Source organism: Arachis stenosperma, chromosome 1 (assembly GCF_014773155.1).
Source record: "Arachis stenosperma cultivar V10309 chromosome 1, arast.V10309.gnm1.PFL2, whole genome shotgun sequence".
NCBI lineage: Eukaryota > Viridiplantae > Streptophyta > Magnoliopsida > Fabales > Fabaceae > Arachis > Arachis stenosperma.
The window spans coordinates 34,240,727-34,250,140 of NC_080377.1; the positions used below are offsets into that span (position 1 = coordinate 34,240,727).

General features: G+C 38.2%; 1 non-coding gene across 1 annotated transcript; it reads left to right on the forward strand.

Annotated features, from left to right (window-relative positions):
- Positions 1-7,353: 7,353 nt before the first annotated feature.
- Positions 7,354-7,457, forward strand: LOC130947695 (small nucleolar RNA R71). The gene has a single exon (XR_009072773.1). It is a non-coding gene; the product is annotated as a small nucleolar RNA R71 (small nucleolar RNA).
- Positions 7,458-9,414: the final 1,957 nt, after the last annotated feature.

The following is a 9,414-nucleotide window of genomic DNA, read 5'->3' on the forward strand; positions in this document are numbered from 1 at the left end:
CCAACAGCATCTGCAGTCCTTTTTCAGCCTCTAAATCAGATTTTTGCACAGGTCCCTCTATTTCAGCCAGAAAATACCTGAAATCATAGAAAAACACAAAAACTCATAGTAAAGTCCAAAAATGTGATTTTTGCATAAAAGCTAATGATTATATACTAAAAACTAACTAAATCATACTAAAAACTACCTAAAAACAATGCCAAAAAGCGTATAAATTATCCGCTCATCACAACACCAAACTTAAATTATTGCTTATCCCCAAGCAACTAAAAATAAAATAGAATAAAAAGAAGAGAATATACAATGAATCTCGCTATATCAATGAAACTTAGTCCTAATCAGATGAGTGGCGCTAGTAGCTTTTTGCTTCTGAACAGTTTTTACATCTCACTTTGTCCTTTGAAATTCAAAATGATTGGCATCTATAGGAACTCAGAATCTAGATAGTGTCATTGATTCTCCTAGTTCAGTATGTTGATTCTTGAACACAGCTACTTTATGAGTCTTGGCTGTGACCCTAAGCATCTTGTTTTCCAGTATTACCACCAGATACATAAATGCCACAGACACATAACTGGGTGAACCTTTTCAGATTGTGACTCAGCTTTGCTTAAGTCCCCAGTTATAGGTGTCCAGAGTTCTTAAGCACACTCTTTTGCTTTGGACCACGACTTTAACCACTCAGTCTCAAGCTTTTCACTTGGACCTTCATGACACAAGCACATGGCTAGAGACAGTTTGATTTAGCCGCTTAGGCTAGGATTTTATTCCTTTGGACCCTCCTATCCATTAATGCTCAAAGCTTTGGATCCTCTTTACCCTTGTCTTTTGATTTTAAGGACTATTGGCTTTTTCTACTTACTTTTTCTTTTTCTTTCTTTTTCTTTTTCTTTTTCTTTCTTTTTTTTCGCTACCCTTTTTTTTTCTTTTTCACTGCTTTTTTCTTGCTTCAAGAATCAATTTCATGATTTTTCAGATTATCAATAATATTTCTCTTTGTTCATCATTCTTTCAAGAGCCAACAATTTTAACATTCATAAACTTCACTATAAAAAATATGCATTGTTCAAGCATTCATTCAGAAAAATAAAAAGTATTGCCACCACATCAAAATAATTGAACTAACTTCAAGATAAAATTTGAAATTCAAGTACTTCTTGTTTTTTTGTAATTAGGCACATTTTTCATTTAAGAAAGGTGAAGGATTCATGGAATTATTCATAGCTTTAAGACATAGACACTAGACACTAATGATCATGTAATGAAGACACAAACATAGATAACACATAAAGCATAAAAATCGAAAAACAGAAAAATAAGAACAAGGAGATCAAAGAATGGGTCCACCTTAGTGATGGCAGCTAGTTCTTCCTCTTGAAGATCCAATGGAACGCCTGAGCTCCTCTATGTCTCTTCCTTGCCTTTGTTGCTCTTCCCTTATGGCTATTTGATCCTCTCTAATTTCATGGAGAATAATGGAGTGCTCTTCGTGCTCCATCCTTAGTTGCTCCATATTGGAACTCAAATCTCCCAAAGAGGTGTTGAGTTGCTCCCAATAGTTGTTTGGAGGAAATTGCATCCCTTGAGGCATCTTAGGGATTTCTTGATGAGAGACTTCCTCATGCTCTTGTTGAGGTCCATGAGTGGGCTCTCTTATTTGCTCCATCCTCTTTTTAGTGATGGGCTTGTCCTCTTCAACGAGGATGTCTTCCTCTATGACAATTCCAACTAAATTGCATAGGTAATAGATAAGATGAGGGAAGGCTAACCTTGCTAAAGTGGAGGTTTTGTCAGCCACTTTGTAGAGTTCTAGAGATATGACCTCATGAACTTCTACTTCCTCTCCAATCATGATTCTATGGATCATGATAGCCCGATCTACAGTCACTTCGGATCTGTTGCTAGTAGGAATGATGGAGCGTTGGATGAATTCCAACCATCCTCTAGTTATGGGTTTAAGGTCATGCCTTCTCAATTGAACCGGCTTGCCTTTGGAGTCTCTTTTTCACTGAGCTCCTTCCACACATATGTCCATAAGGACTTGGTCCAACCTTTGATCAAAGTTGACCCTTCTAGTATAGGGGCGTGCATCTCCTTGCATCATTGGCAAGTTGAATGCCAACCTTACATTTTTCAGACTGAAATCTAAGTATTTCCCCCGAACCATGGTAAGCCAATTCTTTAGGTTCGGGTTCACACTTTGGTCATGGTTCTTGGTGATCCATGCGTTAGCATAGAACTCTTGAACAATTAAGATTCTGACTTGTTGAATGGGGTTGGTGAGAAATTCCCAACCTCTTATCCGAATCTCATCTTGGATCTCCAGATATTCATTCTTCTTGAGCATGGAAGAAACCTCAGGGATCACTTTCTTCTTGGCCACAACTTCGTAGAAGTGGTCTTGATGGACCTTTGAGATGAATCTCTCCATCTCCCATGACTCGGAGGTGGAAGCTTTTGCCTTCCCTTTCCTCTTTCTAGAGGTTTCTCCAGCCCTAGGTGCCATAAATGGTTATGGAAACACAAAAAGCAATGCTTTTTCCACACCAAACATAAAAGGTTTGCTCATCCTCGAACAAAAGAAGAAAGAAAGGAAGAGAAGAAGAAGAAAATGGAGGAGATGGAGAGGTTTGAATAGTTCGACCAAGTGGGGGAAAGAAGTGGTTATGATGTGTGAAAATGAAGGAGGGATGATGGGTTTATATAGAAGTGGAGAGAGGGGTAGGGTTCGTGTATTAGGGTTCGGTTTGGGAGGGAAAGGATGTGAATTTGAATGTTGAGGTAGGTGGGATTTTTGGGGAAGAGTGGATGGAGGTGATTGGTGAAGGATATTTGGGGAAGGGTGTTATTGGAATGTGTAAAGAAGAGAGGGAGTGAGTTGAGGTAGGTGGGGATCCTGTGGGGTCCACAGATCCTGATGTGTCAAGGAGTTCTCATTCCTGCACCATTCTAGCGTGCAAACACCCTCTAAGTGCTAATCCTGGCGTTAAACACCAGATTGCTGTCCATTTCTGGCGTTTAACGCCAACTTTTCTTCCCTTTCTGGCGTTAAACGCCAGCTTAGTGCCCTTTTTTGGCGTTAAACGCCAGTCTGGTGCCCCTTTTCTGGCGTTAAACGCCCAGAATGGTGCCAGACTGGGCGTTTAACGCCCATTCTGCTACCCTTACTGGCGTTTAAATGCCAGTAAGCTCCTCCTCCAGGGTGTGTTATTTTTAATGCTGTTTTTGAGTTTGCTTTGATTTTTGCAGTTGTTTTTATGACTCCACATGATCATCAACCTAAAGAAAATAGAAAATAACAATGGAAAATGGAAATTTAACATAGATAAATAAAAATTGGGTTGCCTCCCAATAAGCACTTCTTTAATGTCAATAGCTTGACAGTGAGCTCTCATGGAGCTTTACAGATGTTCAGAGCATGGTTGGGGCCTCCCAACACCAAACTTAGAGTTTAAATGTGGGGGCTCTATTTGACTCTGTATTGAGAGAAGCTTTTCATGCTTCTTCTCCATGTGTACAGAAGGAGATTCTTGAGCCTTAAACACAAGGTAGTCCTCATTCACTTGAAGGACCAACCTCTGTCAACATCAATCACAGCTTTTGTTGTTGCTAGGAAGGGTCTGCCAAGGATGATAGATTCATCCTCATCCTTCCCAGTGTCCAGGATTATAAAATCAGCAGAGATGTAAAGGCCTTCAACCTTTACCAAGACATCCTCTACAAGTCCATAAACCTATTTCTTTGATTTGTCTGCCATCTCTAGTGAGATTCTTGCAGCTTGTGCCTCAAAGATTTCCAATTTCTCCATTACAGAAAGTGGCATGAGGTTTATGCCTAACCCCAGGTCACACAGAGCCTTCTCAAAGGTCATGGTGCCTATGGTGCAATGTATTAAGAACCTTCCGGGATCCTGATGCAGGTGGAAATTGTCTCTCAACAAATTTCCTTCGGCAAGTGTACCGAATTTGTCGTCAAGTAAAAACTCACAATAGAGTGAGGTCGAATCCCACAGGGATTGATTGATCAAGCAACTTTAATTAGAAGATTGTTCTAGTTGAGCGAATTCAGAATTTGGGTTGAGAGTTGTAGAAAATAAAATGGTGGGAATGTAAATGACGGAAAAGTAAATACTAGAATTAAAGAACTGGAAGTAAATGACTGAAATTAAATTGCTGAATTATAAATGGGAATGGGGTGTTTGCTCATGAAAATAAACGCAGAAATTAAAGAGAATGGGTGAGATCAGAATTGGGGAGTTCATTGGGCACAGGAGATGTTGCAATTCTCTGGATCAAGTTCATTTTCATCTCTTCCTCAATCAATGCACTCATTGATCTCCTTGGAAATCTTAATTGATTGAATTACAATTTCTTGCAATTCAATCTCTCAAATCTTGATCAATAGCCAATTCCTTGGTCAATTGCTCATGAGAAGAGATGAAGTGTGGTCACTGATTATACCACATGCATTTCCCAAATCAAGTTTTGAGAGGATTATAGTCACATATCCATCCAAACCCAATTTGGTCCAGCATGAGAAAGCATTTCTAGCTTGATCTCTTCATTCCTCTTTCAAGGTTCAGAAGGGATCCAAGTTTGAATAGTTTCTTTTCCAAGATAACTACCCAATGGGATGAAGATTGAAAGCTTTCAAGTAAAATCAAGAGAAAAGATAGAAGAAGAATGAAGAAAACTAGTATTGATCCATCAAATTACAACAGAGCTCCCTACCCAATGAAATGGGTTTAGTTGTTCATAGCTCTAAAAAATGAAAACAAAGATGGAGAATACATTCTGAACTAGAAGAGCAGAGAAAGTAAAATAGAGAGTAATGCTTTTCCCTTTCAGAACTTTTTCCAACCCCCTAAATAATTCAAAGCTACTCCAATATATACTACTCTTCTATTCTTCTAGTTGATTCTTCAAGTCTTAGGCCTTTGGATCTTCAGTTTGGAGCAGTTCTCTTCTTCACTTGGGCTTGGTTTTACTTGCAGAGAGAAAGTGTGAAGTGGGAAGAGACTTTAGCTCAGGACGTTAGCGGTGTTAACATTCAGTGAGAAAATGGGTTCAAAAACGTTAGTGTCATTCAACTTTTTCACTAACGTTTCTTACCCAAGTAAAGGCCACGTTAACCTCAACGTTAGTGGCACAAACGTTGCCACTAACGTTTCCTCTTTGTCCTTCGCACACGTTTGGGACTCAACTTTCCCAATAACGTTGAGAGCCTCCCCCTTTCCTACGTTAGAGGCCACGTTAACTTAGTTAACGTGGCTCTTTTAACGTAGGCGTGCCAATCTTCGAGAATGTTAGTGACACTCAACATTGTCACTAACGTTCCAATATGCCCCTATCTCACGTTAGAGTCCACGTTAACTAGGTTAACGTGGCTTCTAACGTGGCCTTTCAAACCATTTCCAACGTTAGTGACAATGTTGAGTGTCACTAACGTTGGCTCATCTTTCACTCATCGCCGTTAGCTTCCACGTTAACTAAGTTAACGTAGCTCCTTGGGATTTTGTGGTTGCTTCCAACGTTAGTGACAATGTTGGGTGTCACTAACATTGTCGACCATTCTTGCTTCTCACGTTAGCTCCCACGTTAACCAAGTTAACGTGGTACATTGCACCTTAGGCCAACGTTAGTGACAATGTTGAATTTCACTAACGTTGGCTTCCTTCCCCTTGTTAACATTAGAGGCCACGTTAACCAAGTTAACGTGGACTCTAACGTGGCCACTTATGATCATTGGCCAACGTTAGTGATAATGTTAAGTGTCACTAACGTTGGCTCAAAGTCCTTTCTTCACGTTACAGCTCACGTTAACTTAGTTAACGTGACTCTTAACGTGGGCAATGATGGCTTCGAGAGCGTTATTGGCAATCACTTTTCTCATTAACTTTGCAAGTTACCTCCCATTCCACGTTAGTGGCCACGTTAATTAGATTAACGTGAATGCTAAGTGGTTCTTCCTTGCTTCCTTTGGTCCTGAAATCAAGCAATAGAGTGCATCAAAGTTCTAATCCAAGTCATGGGTAATGCAACATACAATTTGTCACTAAATCCATGCAAAATCCTCATGAAATCATGTAAAATGCACAATGTATGCTTGAATCAAGGTGTAAGTGAATATCTACCCAAAACTAGCTTATTTCCTAAGGACATGCATGAAACTACCCTAAAAACAGTAAAGAAAAGGTCAGTGAAACTGGTCAAGATGCCCTGGCATCAGATCCGGTTTCTTTTGAGGTATCTTCAGCTGAGCCAAGGCGTTCAGTTCACTAATGAGCAATGGAGGTTCATCTTCCCAAGTCTCATTACCAAATAACTTGGCATTCACCTTCATGATTGCTCCAAGGTACTTAGCAACTTGCTCTTCTGTAATATATTCATCCTCTTCAGAGGAAGAATATTTATCAGAGCTCATGAATGGCGAAGTAGGTTCAATGGAATCTCTATGGTCTCTGTATAAGCCTCAGATTCTTTTGGTTCCTCAGGAGAGAACTCCTTTTCGTTCAGAGGACATCCCATGAGGTTTTTTTCACTGGGAATCACGTCCTCCTCACTCTCTCCAGGCTCGGCCATGTTGGTCATGGTTATGGCCTTGCACTCTCTCTTAGGATTTTCTTATGTATTGCTCGGGAGAGTGCTAGGAGGAGTTTCAGTAACCTTCTTACTCAGCTGACCCACTTGTGCCTCCAAATTTCTAATGGAGGATCTTGTTTCATTCATGAAACTTAGTATGATCTTAGATAGATCAGAAACTATGTTTGCTAAGCTAGAGAGACTCTGCTCAGAATTCTCTGTCTGTTGCTAAGAAGATGATGGGAAAGGTTTGCTATTGCCAAACCTGTTTCTCCCACCATTATTGTTATTGAAGCCTTATTGAGGCTTCTGTTGATCCTTCCATGAGAAATTTGGGTGATTTCTCCATGAAGAATTGTAGGTATTTCTATAGGGTTCTCCCATGTAATCCACCTCTTCCATTGCAGGATTCTCAGGGTCATAAGCTTCTCCTTCAGAGGAGGCTTCTTTAGCACTGCCAGATGTAGCTTGCAATTCAGTCAGATTCTGAGAAATTATATTGACTTGCTGGGTCAATATTTTGTTCTAAGCCAATATGGCATTCAGAGTATCAATCTCAAGAACTCTTTTCTTCTGAGTTGTCCCATCGTTCACAGGATTTCTTTCAGAAGTGTACATGAACTAGTTATTTGCAACAATTTTAATGAGTTCCTGGGCTTCTGCAGGCGTTTTCTTCAGATGAATAGATCCGCCTGCAGAATGGTCCAATGACATCTTGGATAACTCAGACAGACCATCATAGAAGATACGTATGATGCTCCATTCTGAAAGCATGTCAGATGGACACCTTCTGATAAATTGCTTGTATCTTTCCCAAGCTTCATAGAGGGATTCACCTTCCTTCTGTTTGAAGGTTTGAACTTCCACTCTAAGCTTACTCATCTTTTGAGGTGGAAAGAATTTAGCTAAGAAGGCATTGACCAGCTTTTCCCAAGAGTTCAGGCTGTCTCTAGGTTGTGAGTTCAACCATATACTAGCTCTGTCTCTTACAGCAAAAGGGAAAAGCATAAGTTTGTAGACCTCGGGATCAACTCCATTGGTCTTAACAGTGTCACAGATTTGCAAAAATTCAGCCAAGAACTGATGAGGATCTTCCAATGGAAGTCCATGAAACTTGCAATTCTGTTGCATCAAAGAAACTAATTGAGGCTTAAGCTCAAAGATGTTTGCTCCAATGGCAGGAATAGAGATGCTTCTCCCATAGAAGTCGGGAGTTGGTACAGTAAAGTCATCAAGCACCTTCCTTGCATTGTTGGCATTGTTGTTATTTTCGGCTGCCATGTTTTCTTCTTTTTCGAAGATTTCTGTCAGGTCCTCTCTAGAGAGTTGTGCTTTAGCTTCTCTTAGCTTCCCCTTCAAAGTCCTTTCAGGTTCAGGATTAGCTTCAACAAGAATGCCTTTATCTTTATTCCTACACATATGAAAGAGAAGAAAACAAAGAAAGTATGGAATCCTCTATGTTACAGTATAGAGATTCCTTGATGTGTCAGAGGAAAAGAAGAATAGAAGGATGAGGTAGTAAAAGGAATTCGAACTTATAAAGAAGGATAGAGTCCGAATTGCTAATTGAGGAGAAGTGTTAGTCTTTAAATAGAAGGAGGTGAGAGGGGGAAATTTTCGAAAACAAATTTTTAAATAAAACTAAAGAATAAAAGTTTAAAATAATTAAAAAGAATTTTGAAAAAGTGGTTGATGGTTTTGGAAAATTGAAAGTGAGAAAGTGGTTATGTGATTTTAAAAATGATAAGAAATAGTAATTAGTTGAAAAAGATTTGAAAATCAATTTTGAAAAGATAAGAAGTTAGAAAAGATTTTTGAAATCAAAATTTAAAAAGATATGATTTAAAAAGATATGATTGAAAAGATATTTTTGAAGAAAATTTGATTTTTTTAAAAAGATATGATTGAAAAGATATGGTTGAAAAAGATTTTATTTTTAAAATTGATGACTTGGCTAACAAAAAATTAAAAGATATGATTCTAAAATTCAAATATTGAACCTTTCTTAACAAGAAAGTAACAAACTTGAAATTTTTGAATCACAACATTAATTGTTAGCAAGGCTTTTCAAAAATATTAAAAGAAAAATGAAAAAGATTTGATTTTGAAAAAGATATGATTGATAAGAGAGGATATAAAAAAGATAAGATTTTGAAAAATTAGTTTTAAAATTTGAAAAATTGAAAAAGATTTGAATTGAAAACAAAACTACCTCCTTGGTGCTATCCTGGCGTTAAACGCCCAAAATGGTATCCATTCTGGCATTTAACGCCCACTTGTCTACCTCCTTGGCCATTAAACGCCCAGTCAGGTACCCTGGCTGGCGTTTAAATGCCAGAATTCCTTCTTCACTGGGCATTTTGAACGCTCAGCTTTTTCTCTGTGATTCCTCTGCTGTATGTTCTAAATCTTCAATTCTCTGTATTATTGACTTGAAAAGATATAATTGTGAAATTTTTTTGAATTTTTAATGGTGATGAGAGAAAAACAACAAAATGAAGCTAATCATGAAAAACTAAGATCAAATAAACAATGCATGCAAGAACACTTTGAATGTCAAGATGAACATCAAGAATATATTTTTTTTGAAAATTCTTAAGAAAAGAAAGACATGCAAGACACCAAACTTAAAAATTTTCATACTAGAGACACTAACAAATTGAGAATGCACATGAGAAACAACAAAAGACACAAAACAAGAGAATTTAAAGATCAAACAAAGAAAATCATCAAGAACAACTTGAAGATCATGAAGAACACCATGCATGAGTTTTCAAAAATTTGCAAGAAAAATGAAAACATGCAATTGACACCAAAGTTAAAAATTGACACT